At 45.8% G+C, this 19,296-nt stretch overlaps 5 non-coding genes across 5 annotated transcripts; all 5 read right to left on the reverse strand.

Annotated features, from left to right (window-relative positions):
- Nucleotides 1-2,304: 2,304 nt before the first annotated feature.
- Nucleotides 2,305-2,376, reverse strand: TRNAG-UCC (transfer RNA glycine (anticodon UCC)). The gene has a single exon. It is a non-coding gene; the product is annotated as a tRNA-Gly (tRNA).
- Nucleotides 2,377-8,664: 6,288 nt separating this feature from the next.
- TRNAG-UCC (transfer RNA glycine (anticodon UCC)) lies at nt 8,665-8,736 on the reverse strand. The gene has a single exon. It is a non-coding gene; the product is annotated as a tRNA-Gly (tRNA).
- Nucleotides 8,737-10,245: 1,509 nt separating this feature from the next.
- Nucleotides 10,246-10,317, reverse strand: TRNAG-UCC (transfer RNA glycine (anticodon UCC)). The gene has a single exon. It is a non-coding gene; the product is annotated as a tRNA-Gly (tRNA).
- Nucleotides 10,318-11,838: 1,521 nt separating this feature from the next.
- On the reverse strand, nt 11,839-11,910 carry TRNAG-UCC (transfer RNA glycine (anticodon UCC)). The gene has a single exon. It is a non-coding gene; the product is annotated as a tRNA-Gly (tRNA).
- A 1,521-nt stretch (nt 11,911-13,431) lies between these two features.
- Nucleotides 13,432-13,503, reverse strand: TRNAG-UCC (transfer RNA glycine (anticodon UCC)). The gene has a single exon. It is a non-coding gene; the product is annotated as a tRNA-Gly (tRNA).
- Between the last annotated feature and the right edge of the window lie 5,793 nt (nt 13,504-19,296).

Raw genomic sequence — 19,296 nt, forward strand, 5'->3', positions numbered from 1 at the left:
TTTACCAAGACAGCAGCTCTCTGTCCCTGTCCTTTCTCTGTGATCCTAGCACTAGCATACTCAGGATTTGGCTTTACCTGGGAGCCAGAGATCTACCCGGTGAGGGCTTACCCGGTGTGAGGCTTTTGAGTGTTTGGGAGCGTTCGGGACGTGAGAGGACGCTGGACAGGAAACTATGCCAATTTGAAGTATCCAACCTTCCTGCTGCAGCGAGAGGCTCTTTCCGTGGAAATCTGCCACTTGGAGTCCTCTCAACTTGCCCTCTGATAAAACATTTTTCTGAGCCGCAGTTACATCCGATGGTTACAAGGTGGCGCTGCATTCAGGTGAGAGCACAAGTATGCACAAAATCTTGGGGACTTTTGCCAGATTTATCGGTGGATCTTGCCTATTATTTTCAGAGGCTAGATATCGCCTAGAAATGCTTTTTAAAATAGGGTTGCTGGGGTTATAATGTCTGGTCGGGGCTCAGCCCTTTCCTTGCCTGCCCCCAGCAAAATATTTATTATCAGCACATGTGAGTGGTGAGTGCTTTATGGAAAATAGCATATATTGGGACAATGAATGTAGCAGATGAGGCGATCGAGATGTCTACCTACGTGTTTGTTTATTTTTTTATATAACGGCTGATTATTCTGTTTCTGATATTTCAGTTTTGTGACATGTTGCATTAAAATATATCCTGCTTGGAGAATATATAAATATTTGCACTGCGTTGGCCAGGAATCGAACCCGGGTCAACTGCTTGGAAGGCAGCTATGCTCACCACTATACCACCAACGCCCTCTGATGTGTGTCCTCTAGGTTCCAGATGTTACAACGCCGAGTGCAGTGGCAATCTTGCACCGGTTCCAATGGTGCATTTGGTGTGGATACCAACATGAAAAGCAGTAGAAATTGTCTTGCAGAGGGTAAAGAACTGGGGATTGAAACCAAGGACAAAGCTGTGCAGAAGAGAAGAAATGGAAAGCAGCAGTACAAATAGTGGAAATGAGCATATGGGCAGCATCGGAAGCAAAGCAGCGAAGAGAAAGGGAGTAAATTCCATGAAATGCATAGGAGATTGATAAAAGCAGAACAAAAAGGGAAGAATGAAATTCAAAGCATGCCCCGAAAAACGTGTGAAGGTCCCACCTGTCATTTATGCTTCTAATTGGGTATCTTTACTTTCAAAGTATAGGGTTGATCCTTTGACGATCACTCTCTTGATTTACAGCAGAGACAGATAGTTGAGAAGTCTTTTCTCACATAGCTAGCACAAGCCTGCGCTTTTCCTTGCTGGCAGGGTGGAAATGACAGATTAGTCCTAGGAAGAAAAATCAAGCAATATTAGCAGAGGATGGTTTCGATCCATCGACCTCTGTGTTATGGGCCCAGCACGCTTCCGCTGCGCCACTCTGCTCCCTTGTGAAAGTGCTCTCTTTATGCAGAGGAGGAGCTTTCAGCGGAGTGGCAAGGGATTGGTGGGGCTCTCTCCTCATTTGCCTAAGCACATCGCAAGGTATGCTGGGTACAGAAAATCTTCATCTTCCCCACTCACAGTCAGTCATAACTGAAAGTGCAGACCCTCTTAGGAATTAGCCGTTTCAGGCCTTTACCAAGACAGCAGCTCTCTGTCCCTGTCCTTTCTCTGTGATCCTAGCACTAGCATACTCAGGATTTGGCTTTACCTGGGAGCCAGAGATCTACCCGGTGAGGGCTTGCCCGGTGTGAGGCTTTTGAGTGTTTGGGAGCGTTCGGGACGTGAGAGGACGCTGGACAGGAAACTATGCCAATTTGAAGTATCCAACCTTCCTGCTGCAGCGAGAGGCTCTTTCCGTGGAAATCTGCCACTTGGAGTCCTCTCAACTTGCCCTCTGATAAAACATTTTTCTGAGCCGCAGTTACATCCGATGGTTACAAGGTGGCGCTGCATTCAGGTGAGAGCACAAGTATGCACAAAATCTTGGGGACTTTTGCCAGATTTATCGGTGGATCTTGCCTATTATTTTCAGAGGCTAGATATCGCCTAGAAATGCTTTTTAAAATAGGGTTGCTGGGGTTATAATGTCTGGTCGGGGCTCAGCCCTTTCATTGCCTGCCCCCAGCAAAATATTTATTATCAGCACATGTGAGTGGTGAGTGCTTTATGGAAAATAGCATATATTGGGACAATGAATGTAGCAGATGAGGCGATCGAGATGTCTACCTACGTGTTTGTTTGTTTTTTTATATAACGGCTGATTATTCTGTTTCTGATATTTCAGTTTTGTGACATGTTGCATTAAAATATATCCTGCTTGGAGAATATATAAATATTTGCACTGCGTTGGCCGGGAATCGAACCCGGGTCAACTGCTTGGAAGGCAGCTATGCTCACCACTATACCACCAACGCCCTCTGATGTGTGTCTTCTAGGTTCCAGATGTTACAACGCCGAGTGCAGTGGCAATCTTGCACCCGTTCCAATGGTGCATTTGGTGTGGATTCCAACATGAAAAGCAGTAGAAATTGTCTTGCAGAGGGTAAAGAACTGGGGATTGAAACCAAGGACAAAGCTGTGCAGAAGAGAAGAAATGGAAAGCAGCAGTACAAATAGTGGAAATGAGCATATGGGCAGCATCGGAAGCAAAGCAGCGAAGAGAAAGGGAGTAAATTCCATGAAATGCATAGGAGATTGATAAAAGCAGAACAAAAAGGGAAGAATGAAATTCAAAGCATGCCCCGAAAAACGTGTGAAGGTCCCACCTGTCATTTATGCTTCTAATTGGGTATCTTTACTTTCAAAGTATAGGGTTGATCCTTTGACGATCACTCTCTTGATTTACAGCAGAGACAGATAGTTGAGAAGTCTTTTCTCACATAGCTAGCACAAGCCTGCGCTTTTCCTTGCTGGCAGGGTGGAAATGACAGATTAGTCCTAGGAAGAAAAATCAAGCAATATTAGCAGAGGATGGTTTCGATCCATCGACCTCTGGGTTATGGGCCCAGCACGCTTCCGCTGCGCCACTCTGCTCCCTTGTGAAAGTGCTCTCTTTATGCAGAGGAGGAGCTTTCAGCGGAGTGGCAAGGGATTGGTGGGGCTCTCTCCTCATTTGCCTAAGCACATCGCAAGGTATGCTGGGTACAGAAAATCTTCATCTTCCCCACTCACAGTCAGTCATAACTGAAAGTGCAGACCCTCTTAGGAATTAGCCGTTTCAGGCCTTTACCAAGACAGCAGCTCTCTGTCCCTGTCCTTTCTCTGTGATCCTAGCACTAGCATACTCAGGATTTGGCTTTACCTGGGAGCCAGAGATCTACACGGTGAGGGCTTGCCCGGTGCGAGGCTTTTGATTGTTTGGGAGCGTTCGGGACGTGAGAGGACGCTGGACAGGAAACTATGCCAATTTGAAGTATCCAACCTTCCTGCTGCAGCGAGAGGCTCTTTCCGTGGAAATCTGCCACTTGGAGTCCTCTCAACTTGCCCTCTGATAAAACATTTTTCTGAGCCGCAGTTACATCCGATGGTTACAAGGTGGCACTGCATTCAGGTGAGAGCACAAGTATGCACAAAATCTTGGGGACTTTTGCCAGATTTATCGGTGGATCTTGCCTATTATTTTCAGAGGCTAGATATCGCCTAGAAATGCTTTTTAAAATAGGGTTGCTGGGGTTATAATGTCTGGTCGGGGCTCAGCCCTTTCATTGCCTGCCCACAGCAAAATATTTATTATCAGCACATGTGTGTGGTGAGTGCTTTATGGAAAATAGCATATATTGGGACAATGAATGTAGCAGATGAGGCGATCGAGATGTCTACCTACGTGTTTGTTTATTTTTTTATATAACGGCTGATTATTCTGTTTCTGATATTTCAGTTTTGTGACATGTTGCATTAAAATATATCCTGCTTGGAGAATATATAAATATTTGCACTGCGTTGGCCAGGAATCGAACCTGGGTCAAATGCTTGGAAGGCAGCTATGCTCACCACTATACCACCAACGCCCTCTGATGTGTGTCCTCTAGGTTCCAGATGTTACAACGCCGAGTGCAGTGGCAATCTTGCACCGGTTCCAATGGTGCATTTGGTGTGGATACCAACATGAAAAGCAGTAGAAATTGTCTTGCAGAGGGTAAAGAACTGGGGATTGAAACCAAGGACAAAGCTGTGCAGAAGAGAAGAAATGGAAAGCAGCAGTACAAATAGTGGAAATGAGCATATGGGCAGCATCGGAAGCAAAGCAGCGAAGAGAAAGGGAGTAAATTCCATGAAATGCATAGGAGATTGATAAAAGCAGAACAAAAAGGGAAGAATGAAATTCAAAGCATGCCCCGAAAAACGTGTGAAGGTCCCACCTGTCATTTATGCTTCTAATTGGGTATCTTTACTTTCAAAGTATAGGGTTGATCCTTTGACGTTCACTCTCTTGATTTACAGCAGAGACAGATAGTTGAGAAGTCTTTTCTCACATAGCTAGCACAAGCCTGCGCTTTTCCTTGCTGGCAGGGTGGAAATGACAGATTAGTCCTAGGAAGAAAAATCAAGCAATATTAGCAGAGGATGGTTTCGATCCATCGACCTCTGTGTTATGGGCCCAGCACGCTTCCGCTGCGCCACTCTGCTCCCTTGTGAAAGTGCTCTCTTTATGCAGAGGAGGAGCTTTCAGCGGAGTGGCAAGGGATTGGTGGGGCTCTCTCCTCATTTGCCTAAGCACATCGCAAGGTATGCTGGGTACAGAAAATCTTCATCTTTCCCACTCACAGTCAGTCATAACTGAAAGTGCAGACCCTCTTAGGAATTAGCCGTTTCAGGCCTTTACCAAGACAGCAGCTCTCTGTCCCTGTCCTTTCTCTGTGATCCTAGCACTAGCATACTCAGGATTTGGCTTTACCTGGGAGCTAGAGATCTACCCGGTGAGGGCGAGGCTTTTGAGCCTTTGGGAGCGTTCGGGACGTGAGAGGATGCTGGACAGGAAACTATGCCAATTTAAAGTATCCAACCTTCCTGCTGCAGTGAGAGGCTCTTTCCGTGGAAATCTGCCACTTGGAGTCCTCTCAACTTGCCCTCTGATAAAACATTTTTCTGAGCCGCAGTTACATCCGATGGTTACAAGGTGGCGCTGCATTCAGGTGAGAGCACAAGTATGCACAAAATCTTGGGGACTTTTGCCAGATTTATCGGTGGATCTTGCCTATTATTTTCAGAGGCTAGATATCGCCTAGAAATGCTTTTTAAAATAGGGATGCTGGGGTTATAATGTCTGGTCGGGGCTCAGCCCTTTCATTGCCTGCCCCCAGCAAAATATTTATTATCAGCACATGTGAGTGGTGAGTGCTTTATGGAAAATAGCATATATTGGGACAATGAATGTAGCAGATGAGGCGATCGAGATGTCTACCTACGTGTTTTTTTTTTTTTTTATATAACGGCTGATTATTCTGTTTCTGATATTTCAGTTTTGTGACATGTTGCATTAAAATATATCCTGCTTGGAGAATATATAAATATTTGCACTGCGTTGGCCGGGAATCAAACCCGGGTCAACTGCTTGGAAGGCAGCTATGCTCACCACTATACCACCAACGCCCTCTGATGTGTGTCCTCTAGGTTCCAGATGTTACAACGCCGAGTGCAGTGGCAATCTTGCACCCGTTCCAATGGTGCATTTGGTGTGGATTCCAACATGAAAAGCAGTAGAAATTGTCTTGCAGAGGGTAAAGAACTGGGGATTGAAACCAAGGACAAAGCTGTGCAGAAGAGAAGAAATGGAAAGCAGCAGTACAAATAGTGGAAATGAGCATATGGGCAGCATCGGAAGCAAAGCAGCAAAGAGAAAGGGAGTAAATTCCATGAAATGCATAGGAGATTGATAAAAGCAGAACAAAAAGGGAAGAATGAAATTCAAAGCATGCCCCGAAAAACGTGTGAAGGTCCCACCTGTCATTTATGCTTCTAATTGGGTATCTTTACTTTCAAAGTATAGGGTTGATCCTTTGACGTTCACTCTCTTGATTTACAGCAGAGACAGATAGTTGAGAAGTCTTTTCTCACATAGCTAGCACAAGCCTGCGCTTTTCCTTGCTGGCAGGGTGGAAATGACAGATTAGTCCTAGGAAGAAAAATCAAGCAATATTAGCAGAGGATGGTTTCGATCCATCGACCTCTGGGTTATGGGCCCAGCACGCTTCCGCTGCGCCACTCTGCTCCCTTGTGAAAGTGCTCTCTTTATGCAGAGGAGGAGCTTTCAGCGGAGTGGCAAGGGATTGGTGGGGCTCTCTCCTCATTTGCCTAAGCACATCGCAAGGTATGCTGGGTACAGAAAATCTTCATCTTTCCCACTCACAGTCAGTCATAACTGAAAGTGCAGACCCTCTTAGGAATTAGCCGTTTCAGGCCTTTACCAAGACAGCAGCTCTCTGTCCCTGTCCTTTCTCTGTGATCCTAGCACTAGCATACTCAGGATTTGGCTTTACCTGGGAGCCAGAGATCTACCCGGTGAGGGCTTGCCCGGTGTGAGGCTTTTGAGCCTTTGGGAGCGTTCGGGACGTGAGAGGATGCTGGACAGGAAACTATGCCAATTTAAAGTATCCAACCTTCCTGCTGCAGTGAGAGGCTCTTTCCGTGGAAATCTGCCACTTGGAGTCCTCTCAACTTGCCCTCTGATAAAACATTTTTCTGAGCCGCAGTTACATCCGATGGTTACAAGGTGGCGCTGCATTCAGGTGAGAGCACAAGTATGCACAAAATCTTGGGGACTTTTGCCAGATTTATCGGTGGATCTTGCCTATTATTTTCAGAGGCTAGATATCGCCTAGAAATGCTTTTTAAAATAGGGATGCTGGGGTTATAATGTCTGGTCGGGGCTCAGCCCTTTCATTGCCTGCCCCCAGCAAAATATTTATTATCAGCACATGTGAGTGGTGAGTGCTTTATGGAAAATAGCATATATTGGGACAATGAATGTAGCAGATGAGGCGATCGAGATGTCTACCTACGTGTTTTTTTTTTTTTTATATAACGGCTGATTATTCTGTTTCTGATATTTCAGTTTTGTGACATGTTGCATTAAAATATATCCTGCTTGGAGAATATATAAATATTTGCACTGCGTTGGCCGGGAATCAAACCCGGGTCAACTGCTTGGAAGGCAGCTATGCTCACCACTATACCACCAACGCCCTCTGATGTGTGTCCTCTAGGTTCCAGATGTTACAACGCCGAGTGCAGTGGCAATCTTGCACCCGTTCCAATGGTGCATTTGGTGTGGATTCCAACATGAAAAGCAGTAGAAATTGTCTTGCAGAGGGTAAAGAACTGGGGATTGAAACCAAGGACAAAGCTGTGCAGAAGAGAAGAAATGGAAAGCAGCAGTACAAATAGTGGAAATGAGCATATGGGCAGCATCGGAAGCAAAGCAGCAAAGAGAAAGGGAGTAAATTCCATGAAATGCATAGGAGATTGATAAAAGCAGAACAAAAAGGGAAGAATGAAATTCAAAGCATGCCCCGAAAAACGTGTGAAGGTCCCACCTGTCAATTATGCTTCTAATTGGGTATCTTTACTTTCAAAGTATAGGGTTGATCCTTTGACGATCACTCTCTTGATTTACAGCAAAGACAGATAGTTGAGAAGTCTTTTCTCACATAGCTAGCACAAGCCTGCGCTTTTCCTTGCTGGCAGGGTGGAAATGACAGATTAGTCCTAGGAAGAAAAATCAAGCAATATTAGCAGAGGATGGTTTCGATCCATCGACCTCTGGGTTATGGGCCCAGCACGCTTCCGCTGCGCCACTCTGCTCCCTTGTGAAAGTGCTCTCTTTATGCAGAGGAGGAGCTTTCAGCGGAGTGGCAAGGGATTGGTGAGGCTCTCTCCTCATTTGCCTAAGCACATCGCAAGGTATGCTGGGTACAGAAAATCTTCATCTTCCCCACTCACAGTCAGTCATAACTGAAAGTGCAGACCCTCTTAGGAATTAGCCGTTTCAGGCCTTTACCAAGACAGCAGCTCTCTGTCCCTGTCCTTTCTCTGTGATCCTAGCACTAGCATACTCAGGATTTGGCTTTACCTGGGAGCCAGAGATCTACACGGTGAGGGCTTGCCCGGTGTGAGGCTTTTGAGTGTTTGGGAGCGTTCGGGACGTGAGAGGACGCTGGACAGGAAACTATGCCAATTTGAAGTATCCAACCTTCCTGCTGCAGCGAGAGGCTCTTTCCGTGGAAATCTGCCACTTGGAGTCCTCTCAACTTGCCCTCTGATAAAACATTTTTCTGAGCCGCAGTTACATCCGATGGTTACAAGGTGGCACTGCATTCAGGTGAGAGCACAAGTATGCACAAAATCTTGGGGACTTTTGCCAGATTTATCGGTGGATCTTGCCTATTATTTTCAGAGGCTAGATATCGCCTAGAAATGCTTTTTAAAATAGGGATGCTGGGGTTATAATGTCTGGTCGGGACTCAGCCCTTTCATTGCCTGCCCCCAGCAAAATATTTATTATCAGCACATGTGAGTGGTGAGTGCTTTATGGAAAATAGCATATATTGGGACAATGAATGTAGCAGATGAGGCGATCGAGATGTCTACCTACGTGTTTGTTTATTTTTTTATATAACGGCTGATTATTCTGTTTCTGATATTTCAGTTTTGTGACATGTTGCATTAAAATATATCCTGCTTGGAGAATATATAAATATTTGCACTGCGTTGGCCGGGAATCGAACCCGGGTCAACTGCTTGGAAGGCAGCTATGCTCACCACTATACCACCAACGCCCTCTGATGTGTGTCCTCTAGGTTCCAGATGTTACAACGCCGAGTGCAGTGGCAATCTTGCACCGGTTCCAATGGTGCATTTGGTGTGGATACCAACATGAATAGCAGTAGAAATTGTCTTGCAGAGGGTAAAGAACTGGGGATTGAAACCAAGGACAAAGCTGTGCAGAAGAGAAGAAATGGAAAGCAGCAGTACAAATAGTGGAAATGAGCATATGGGCAGCATCGGAAGCAAAGCAGCGAAGAGAAAGGGAGTAAATTCCATGAAATGCATAGGAGATTGATAAAAGCAGAACAAAAAGGGAAGAATGAAATTCAAAGCATGCCCCGAAAAACGTGTGAAGGTCCCACCTGTCATTTATGCTACTAATTGGGTATCTTTACTTTCAAAGTATAGGGTTGATCCTTTGACGATCACTCTCTTGATTTACAGCAGAGACAGATAGTTGAGAAGTCTTTTCTCACATAGCTAGCACAAGCCTCCGCTTTTCCTTGCTGGCAGGGTGGAAATGACAGATTAGTCCTAGGAAGAAAAATCAAGCAATATTAGCAGAGGATGGTTTCGATCCATCGACCTCTGGGTTATGGGCCCAGCACGCTTCCGCTGCGCCACTCTGCTCTCTTGTGAAAGTGCTCTCTTTATGCAGAGGAGGAGCTTTCAGCAGAGTGGCAAGGGATTGGAGGGGCTCTCTCCTCATTTGCCTAAGCACATCGCAAGGTATGCTGGGTACAGAAAATCTTCATCTTCCCCACTCACAGTCAGTCATAACTGAAAGTGCAGACCCTCTTAGGAATTAGCCGTTTCAGGCCTTTACCAAGACAGCAGCTCTCTGTCCCTGTCCTTTCTCTGTGATCCTAGCACTAGCATACTCAGGATTTGGCTTTACCTGGGAGCTAGAGATCTACCCGGTGAGGGGAGGCTTTTGAGCGTTTGGGAGCGTTCGGGACGTGAGAGGACGCTGGACAGGAAACTATGCCAATTTGAAGTATCCAACCTTCCTGCTGCAGCGAGAGGCTCTTTCCGTTGAAATCTGCCACTTGGAGTCCTCTCAACTTGCCCTCTGATAAAACATTTTTCTGAGCCGCAGTTACATCCGATGGTTACAAGGTGGCGCTGCATTCAGGTGAGAGCACAAGTATGCACAAAATCTTGGGGACTTTTGCCAGATTTATCGGTGGATCTTGCCTATTATTTTCAGAGGCTAGATATCGCCTAGAAATGCTTTTTAAAATAGGGTTGCTGGGGTTATAATGTCTGGTCGGGGCTCAGCCCTTTCCTTGCCTGCCCCCAGCAAAATATTTATTATCAGCACATGTGAGTGGTGAGTGCTTTATGGAAAATAGCATATATTGGGACAATGAATGTAGCAGATGAGGCGATCGAGATGTCTACCTACGTGTTTGTTTATTTTTTTATATAACGGCTGATTATTCTGTTTCTGATATTTCAGTTTTGTGACATGTTGCATTAAAATATATCCTGCTTGGAGAATATATAAATATTTGCACTGCGTTGGCCGGGAATCGAACCCGGGTCAACTGCTTGGAAGGCAGCTATGCTCACCACTATACCACCAACGCCCTCTGATGTGTGTCCTCTAGGTTCCAGATGTTACAACGCCGAGTGCAGTGGCAATCTTGCACCGGTTCCAATGGTGCATTTGGTGTGGATACCAACATGAAAAGCAGTAGAAATTGTCTTGCAGAGGGTAAAGAACTGGGGATTGAAACCAAGGACAAAGCTGTGCAGAAGAGAAGAAATGGAAAGCAGCAGTACAAATAGTGGAAATGAGCATATGGGCAGCATCGGAAGCAAAGCAGCGAAGAGAAAGGGAGTAAATTCCATGAAATGCATAGGAGATTGATAAAAGCAGAACAAAAAGGGAAGAATGAAATTCAAAGCATGCCCCGAAAAACGTGTGAAGGTCCCACCTGTCATTTATGCTTCTAATTGGGTATCTTTACTTTCAAAGTATAGGGTTGATCCTTTGACGATCACTCTCTTGATTTACAGCAGAGACAGATAGTTGAGAAGTCTTTTCTCACATAGCTAGCACAAGCCTGCGCTTTTCCTTGCTGGCAGGGTGGAAATGACAGATTAGTCCTAGGAAGAAAAAGCAAGCAATATTAGCAGAGGATGGTTTCGATCCATCGACCTCTGGGTTATGGGCCCAGCACGCTTCCGCTGCGCCACTCTGCTCCCTTGTGAAAGTGCTCTCTTTATGCAGAGGAGGAGCTTTCAGCGGAGTGGCAAGGGATTGGTGGGGCTCTCTCCTCATTTGCCTAAGCACATCGCAAGGTATGCTGGGTACAGAAAATCTTCATCTTCCCCACTCACAGTCAGTCATAACTGAAAGTGCAGACCCTCTTAGGAATTAGCCGTTTCAGGCCTTTACCAAGACAGCAGCTCTCTGTCCCTGTCCTTTCTCTGTGATCCTAGCACTAGCATACTCAGGATTTGGCTTTACCTGGGAGCCAGAGATCTACCCGGTGAGGGCTTACCCGGTGTGAGGCTTTTGAGTGTTTGGGAGCGTTCGGGACGTGAGAGGACGCTGGACAGGAAACTATGCCAATTTGAAGTATCCAACCTTCCTGCTGCAGCGAGAGGCTCTTTCCGTGGAAATCTGCCACTTGGAGTCCTCTCAACTTGCCCTCTGATAAAACATTTTTCTGAGCCGCAGTTACATCCGATGGTTACAAGGTGGCGCTGCATTCAGGTGAGAGCACAAGTATGCACAAAATCTTGGGGACTTTTGCCAGATTTATCGGTGGATCTTGCCTATTATTTTCAGAGGCTAGATATCGCCTAGAAATGCTTTTTAAAATAGGGTTGCTGGGGTTATAATGTCTGGTCGGGGCTCAGCCCTTTCATTGCCTGCCCCCAGCAAAATATTTATTATCAGCACATGTGAGTGGTGAGTGCTTTATGGAAAATAGCATATATTGGGACAATGAATGTAGCAGATGAGGCGATCGAGATGTCTACCTACGTGTTTGTTTGTTTTTTTATATAACGGCTGATTATTCTGTTTCTGATATTTCAGTTTTGTGACATGTTGCATTAAAATATATCCTGCTTGGAGAATATATAAATATTTGCACTGCGTTGGCCGGGAATCGAACCCGGGTCAACTGCTTGGAAGGCAGCTATGCTCACCACTATACCACCAACGCCCTCTGATGTGTGTCTTCTAGGTTCCAGATGTTACAACGCCGAGTGCAGTGGCAATCTTGCACCCGTTCCAATGGTGCATTTGGTGTGGATTCCAACATGAAAAGCAGTAGAAATTGTCTTGCAGAGGGTAAAGAACTGGGGATTGAAACCAAGGACAAAGCTGTGCAGAAGAGAAGAAATGGAAAGCAGCAGTACAAATAGTGGAAATGAGCATATGGGCAGCATCGGAAGCAAAGCAGCGAAGAGAAAGGGAGTAAATTCCATGAAATGCATAGGAGATTGATAAAAGCAGAACAAAAAGGGAAGAATGAAATTCAAAGCATGCCCCGAAAAACGTGTGAAGGTCCCACCTGTCATTTATGCTTCTAATTGGGTATCTTTACTTTCAAAGTATAGGGTTGATCCTTTGACGATCACTCTCTTGATTTACAGCAGAGACAGATAGTTGAGAAGTCTTTTCTCACATAGCTAGCACAAGCCTGCGCTTTTCCTTGCTGGCAGGGTGGAAATGACAGATTAGTCCTAGGAAGAAAAATCAAGCAATATTAGCAGAGGATGGTTTCGATCCATCGACCTCTGGGTTATGGGCCCAGCACGCTTCCGCTGCGCCACTCTGCTCCCTTGTGAAAGTGCTCTCTTTATGCAGAGGAGGAGCTTTCAGCGGAGTGGCAAGGGATTGGTGGGGCTCTCTCCTCATTTGCCTAAGCACATCGCAAGGTATGCTGGGTACAGAAAATCTTCATCTTCCCCACTCACAGTCAGTCATAACTGAAAGTGCAGACCCTCTTAGGAATTAGCCGTTTCAGGCCTTTACCAAGACAGCAGCTCTCTGTCCCTGTCCTTTCTCTGTGATCCTAGCACTAGCATACTCAGGATTTGGCTTTACCTGGGAGCCAGAGATCTACACGGTGAGGGCTTGCCCGGTGCGAGGCTTTTGATTGTTTGGGAGCGTTCGGGACGTGAGAGGACGCTGGACAGGAAACTATGCCAATTTGAAGTATCCAACCTTCCTGCTGCAGCGAGAGGCTCTTTCCGTGGAAATCTGCCACTTGGAGTCCTCTCAACTTGCCCTCTGATAAAACATTTTTCTGAGCCGCAGTTACATCCGATGGTTACAAGGTGGCACTGCATTCAGGTGAGAGCACAAGTATGCACAAAATCTTGGGGACTTTTGCCAGATTTATCGGTGGATCTTGCCTATTATTTTCAGAGGCTAGATATCGCCTAGAAATGCTTTTTAAAATAGGGTTGCTGGGGTTATAATGTCTGGTCGGGGCTCAGCCCTTTCATTGCCTGCCCACAGCAAAATATTTATTATCAGCACATGTGAGTGGTGAGTGCTTTATGGAAAATAGCATATATTGGGACAATGAATGTAGCAGATGAGGCGATCGAGATGTCTACCTACGTGTTTGTTTATTTTTTTATATAACGGCTGATTATTCTGTTTCTGATATTTCAGTTTTGTGACATGTTGCATTAAAATATATCCTGCTTGGAGAATATATAAATATTTGCACTGCGTTGGCCAGGAATCGAACCTGGGTCAACTGCTTGGAAGGCAGCTATGCTCACCACTATACCACCAACGCCCTCTGATGTGTGTCCTCTAGGTTCCAGATGTTACAACGCCGAGTGCAGTGGCAATCTTGCACCGGTTCCAATGGTGCATTTGGTGTGGATACCAACATGAAAAGCAGTAGAAATTGTCTTGCAGAGGGTAAAGAACTGGGGATTGAAACCAAGGACAAAGCTGTGCAGAAGAGAAGAAATGGAAAGCAGCAGTACAAATAGTGGAAATGAGCATATGGGCAGCATCGGAAGCAAAGCAGCGAAGAGAAAGGGAGTAAATTCCATGAAATGCATAGGAGATTGATAAAAGCAGAACAAAAAGGGAAGAATGAAATTCAAAGCATGCCCCGAAAAACGTGTGAAGGTCCCACCTGTCATTTATGCTTCTAATTGGGTATCTTTACTTTCAAAGTATAGGGTTGATCCTTTGACGTTCACTCTCTTGATTTACAGCAGAGACAGATAGTTGAGAAGTCTTTTCTCACATAGCTAGCACAAGCCTGCGCTTTTCCTTGCTGGCAGGGTGGAAATGACAGATTAGTCCTAGGAAGAAAAATCAAGCAATATTAGCAGAGGATGGTTTCGATCCATCGACCTCTGGGTTATGGGCCCAGCACGCTTCCGCTGCGCCACTCTGCTCCCTTGTGAAAGTGCTCTCTTTATGCAGAGGAGGAGCTTTCAGCGGAGTGGCAAGGGATTGGTGGGGCTCTCTCCTCATTTGCCTAAGCACATCGCAAGGTATGCTGGGTACAGAAAATCTTCATCTTTCCCACTCACAGTCAGTCATAACTGAAAGTGCAGACCCTCTTAGGAATTAGCCGTTTCAGGCCTTTACCAAGACAGCAGCTCTCTGTCCCTGTCCTTTCTCTGTGATCCTAGCACTAGCATACTCAGGATTTGGCTTTACCTGGGAGCCAGAGATCTACCCGGTGAGGGCTTGCCCGGTGTGAGGCTTTTGAGCGTTTGGGAGCGTTCGGGACGTGAGAGGACGCTGGACAGGAAACTATGCCAATTTAAAGTATCCAACCTTCCTGCTGCAGTGAGAGGCTCTTTCCGTGGAAATCTGCCACTTGGAGTCCTCTCAACTTGCCCTCTGATAAAACATTTTTCTGAGCCGCAGTTACATCCGATGGTTACAAGGTGGCGCTGCATTCAGGTGAGAGCACAAGTATGCACAAAATCTTGGGGACTTTTGCCAGATTTATCGGTGGATCTTGCCTATTATTTTCAGAGGCTAGATATCGCCTAGAAATGCTTTTTAAAATAGGGATGCTGGGGTTATAATGTCTGCTCGGGGCTCAGCCCTTTCATTGCCTGCCCCCAGCAAAATATTTATTATCAGCACATGTGAGTGGTGAGTGCTTTATGGAAAATAGCATATATTGGGACAATGAATGTAGCAGATGAGGCGATCGAGATGTCTACCTACGTGTTTTTTTTTTTTTTTATATAACGGCTGATTATTCTGTTTCTGATATTTCAGTTTTGTGACATGTTGCATTAAAATATATCCTGCTTGGAGAATATATAAATATTTGCACTGCGTTGGCCGGGAATCAAACCCGGGTCAACTGCTTGGAAGGCAGCTATGCTCACCACTATACCACCAACGCCCTCTGATGTGTGTCCTCTAGGTTCCAGATGTTACAACGCCGAGTGCAGTGGCAATCTTGCACCCGTTCCAATGGTGCATTTGGTGTGGATTCCAACATGAAAAGCAGTAGAAATTGTCTTGCAGAGGGTAAAGAACTGGGGATTGAAACCAAGGACAAAGCTGTGCAGAAGAGAAGAAATGGAAAGCAGCAGTACAAATAGTTGAAATGAGCATATGGGCAGCATCGGAAGCAAAGCAGCAAAGAGAAAGGGAGTAAATTCCATGAAATGCATAGGAGATTGATAAAAGCAGAACAAAAAGGGAAGAATGAAATTCAAAGCATGCCCCGAAAAACGTGTGAAGGTCCCACCTGTCATTTATGCTTCTAATTGGGTATCTTTACTTTCAAAGTATAGGGTTGATCCTTTGACGATCACTCTCTTGATTTACAGCAGAGACAGATAGTTGAGAAGTCTTTTCTCACATAGCCAGCACAAGCCTGCGCTTTTCCTTGCTGGCAGGGTGGAAATGACAGATTAGTCCTAGGAAGAAAAATCAAGCAATATTAGCAGAGGATGGTTTCAATCCATCGACCTCTGGGTTATGGGCCCAGCACGCTTCCGCTGCGCCACTCTGCTCCCTTGTGAAAGTGCTCTCTTTATGCAGAGGAGGAGCTTTCAGCGGAGTGGCAAGGGATTGGTGGGGCTCTCTCCTCATTTGCCTAAGCACATCGCAAGGTATGCTGGGTACAGAAAATCTTCATCTTCCCCACTCACAGTCAGTCATAACTGAAAGTGCAGACCCTCTTAGGAATTAGCAGTTTCAGGCCTTTACCAAGACAGCAGCTCTCTGTCCCTGTCCTTTCTCTGTGATCCTAGCACTAGCATACTCAGGATTTGGCTTTACCTGGGAGCCAGAGATCTACCCGGTGAGGGCGAGGCTTTTGAGTGTTTGGGAGCGTTCGGGACGTGAGAGGACGCTGGACAGGAAACTATGCCAATTTGAAGTATCCAACCTTCCTGCTGCAGCGAGAGGCTCTTTCCGTGGAAATCTGCCACTTGGAGTCCTCTCAACTTGCCCTCTGATAAAACATTTTTCTGAGCCGCAGTTACATCCGATGGTTACAAGGTGGCGCTGCATTCAGGTGAGAGCACAAGGATGCACAAAATCTTGGGGACTTTTGCCAGATTTATCGGTGGATCTTGCCTATTATTTTCAGAGGCTAGATATCGCCTAGAAATGCTTTTTAAAATAGGGTTGCTGGGGTTATAATGTCTGGTCGGGGCTCAGCCCTTTCATTGCCTGCCCCCAGCAAAATATTTATTATCAGCACATGTGAGTGGTGAGTGCTTTATGGAAAATAGCATATATTGGGACAATGAATGTAGCAGATGAGGCGATCGAGATGTCTACCTACGTGTTTGTTTTTTTTTTTATATAACGGCTGATTATTCTGTTTCTGATATTTCAGTTTTGTGACATGTTGCATTAAAATATATCCTGCTTGGAGAATATATAAATATTTGCACTGCGTTGGCCGGGAATCGAACCCGGGTCAACTGCTTGGAAGGCAGCTATGCTCAGCACTATACCACCAACGCCCTCTGATGTGTGTCCTCTAGGTTCCAGATGTTACAACGCCGAGTGCAGTGGCAATCTTGCACCCGTTCCAATGGTGCATTTGGTGTGGATTCCAACATGAAAAGCAGTAGAAATTGTCTTGCAGAGGGTAAAGAACTGGGGATTGAAACCAAGGACAAAGCTGTGCAGAAGAGAAGAAATGGAAAGCAGCAGTACAAATAGTGGAAATGAGCATATGGGCAGCATCGGAAGCAAAGCAGCGAAGAGAAAGGGAGTAAATTCCATGAAATGCATAGGAGATTGATAAAAGCAGAACAAAAAGGGAAGAATGAAATTCAAAGCATGCCCCGAAAAACGTGTGAAGGTCCCACCTGTCATTTATGCTTCTAATTGGGTATCTTTACTTTCAAAGTATAGGGTTGATCCTTTGACGATCACTCTCTTGATTTACAGCAGAGACAGATAGTTGAGAAGTCTTTTCTCACATAGCTAGCACAAGCCTGCGCTTTTCCTTGCTGGCAGGGTGGAAATGACAGATTAGTCCTAGGAAGAAAAATCAAGCAATATTAGCAGAGGATGGTTTCGATCCATCGACCTCTGGGTTATGGGCCCAGCACGCTTCCGCTGCGCCACTCTGCTCCCTTGTGAAAGTGCTCTCTTTATGCAGAGGAGGAGCTTTCAGCGGAGTGGCAAGGGATTGGTGGGGCTCTCTCCTCATTTGCCTAAGCACATCGCAAGGTATGCTGGGTACAGAAAATCTTCATCTTCCCCACTCACAGTCAGTCATAACTGAAAGTGCAGACCCTCTTAGGAATTAGCCGTTTCAGGCCTTTACCAAGACAGCAGCTCTCTGTCCCTGTCCTTTCTCTGTGATCCAAGCACTAGCATACTCAGGATTTGGCTTTACCTGGGAGCCAGAGATCTACCCGGTGAGGGCTTGCCCGGTGTGAGGCTTTTGAGCGTTTGGGAGCGTTCGGGACGTGAGAGGACGCTGGACAGGAAACTATGCCAATTTAAAGTATCCAACCTTCCTGCTGCAGTGAGAGGCTCTTTCCGTGGAAATCTGCCACTTGGAGTCCTCTCAACTTGCCCTCTGATAAAACATTTTTCTGAGCCGCAGTTACATCCGATGGTTACAAGGTGGCGCTGCATTCAGGTGAGAGCACAAGTATGCACAAAATCTTGGGGACTTTTGCCAGATTTATCGGTGGATCTTGCCTATTATTTTCAGAGGCTAGATATCGCCTAGAAATGCTTTTTAAAATAGGGATGCTGGGGTTATAATGTCTGGTCGGGGCTCAGCCCTTTCATTGCCTGCCCCCAGCAAAATATTTATTATCAGCACATGTGAGTGGTGAGTGCTTTATGGAAAATAGCATATATTGGGACAATGAATGTAGCAGATGAGGCGATCGAGATGTCTACCTACGTGTTTTTTTTTTTTTTTATATAACGGCTGATTATTCTGTTTCTGATATTTCAGTTTTGTGACATGTTGCATTAAAATATATCCTGCTTGGAGAATATATAAATATTTGCACTGCGTTGGCCGGGAATCAAACCCGGGTCAACTGCTTGGAAGGCAGCTATGCTCACCACTATACCACCAACGCCCTCTGATGTGTGTCCTCTAGGTTCCAGATGTTACAACGCCGAGTGCAGTGGCAATCTTGCACCCGTTCCAATGGTGCATTTGGTGTGGATTCCAACATGAAAAGCAGTAGAAATTGTCTTGCAGAGGGTAAAGAACTGGGGATTGAAACCAAGGACAAAGCTGTGCAGAAGAGAAGAAATGGAAAGCAGCAGTACAAATAGTGGAAATGAGCATATGGGCAGCATCGGAAGCAAAGCAGCGAAGAGAAAGGGAGTAAATTCCATGAAATGCATAGGAGATTGATAAAAGCAGAACAAAAAGGGAAGAATGAAATTCAAAGCATGCCCCGAAAAACGTGTGAAGGTCCCACCTGTCATTTATGCTTCTAATTGGGTATCTTTACTTTCAAAGTATAGGGTTGATCCTTTGACGATCACTCTCTTGATTTACAGCAGAGACAGATAGTTGAGAAGTCTTTTCTCACATAGCTAGCACAAGCCTGCGCTTTTCCTTGCTGGCAGGGTGGAAATGACAGATTAGTCCTAGGAAGAAAAATCAAGCAATATTAGCAGAGGATGGTTTCGATCCATCGACCTCTGGGTTATGGGCCCAGCACACTTCCGCTGCGCCACTCTGCTCCCTTGTGAAAGTGCTCTCTTTATGCAGAGGAGGAGCTTTCAGCGGAGTGGCAAGGGATTGGAGGGGCTCTCTCCTCATTTGCCTAAGCACATCGCAAGGTATGCTGGGTACAGAAAATCTTCATCTTCCCCACTCACAGTCAGTCATAACTGAAAGTGCAGACCCTCTTAGGAATTAGCCGTTTCAGGCCTTTACCAAGACAGCAGCTCTCTGTCCCTGTCCTTTCTCTGTGATCCTAGCACTAGCATACTCAGGATTTGGCTTTACCTGGGAGCTAGAGATCTACCCGGTGAGGGGAGGCTTTTGAGCGTTTGGGAGCGTTCGGGACGTGAGAGGACGCTGGACAGGAAACTATGCCAATTTGAAGTATCCAACCTTCCTGCTGCAGCGAGAGGCTCTTTCCGT

This window comes from Triturus cristatus, chromosome 11, assembly GCF_964204655.1.
Source record: "Triturus cristatus chromosome 11, aTriCri1.1, whole genome shotgun sequence".
Classification (NCBI taxonomy): Eukaryota; Metazoa; Chordata; class Amphibia; order Caudata; family Salamandridae; genus Triturus; species Triturus cristatus.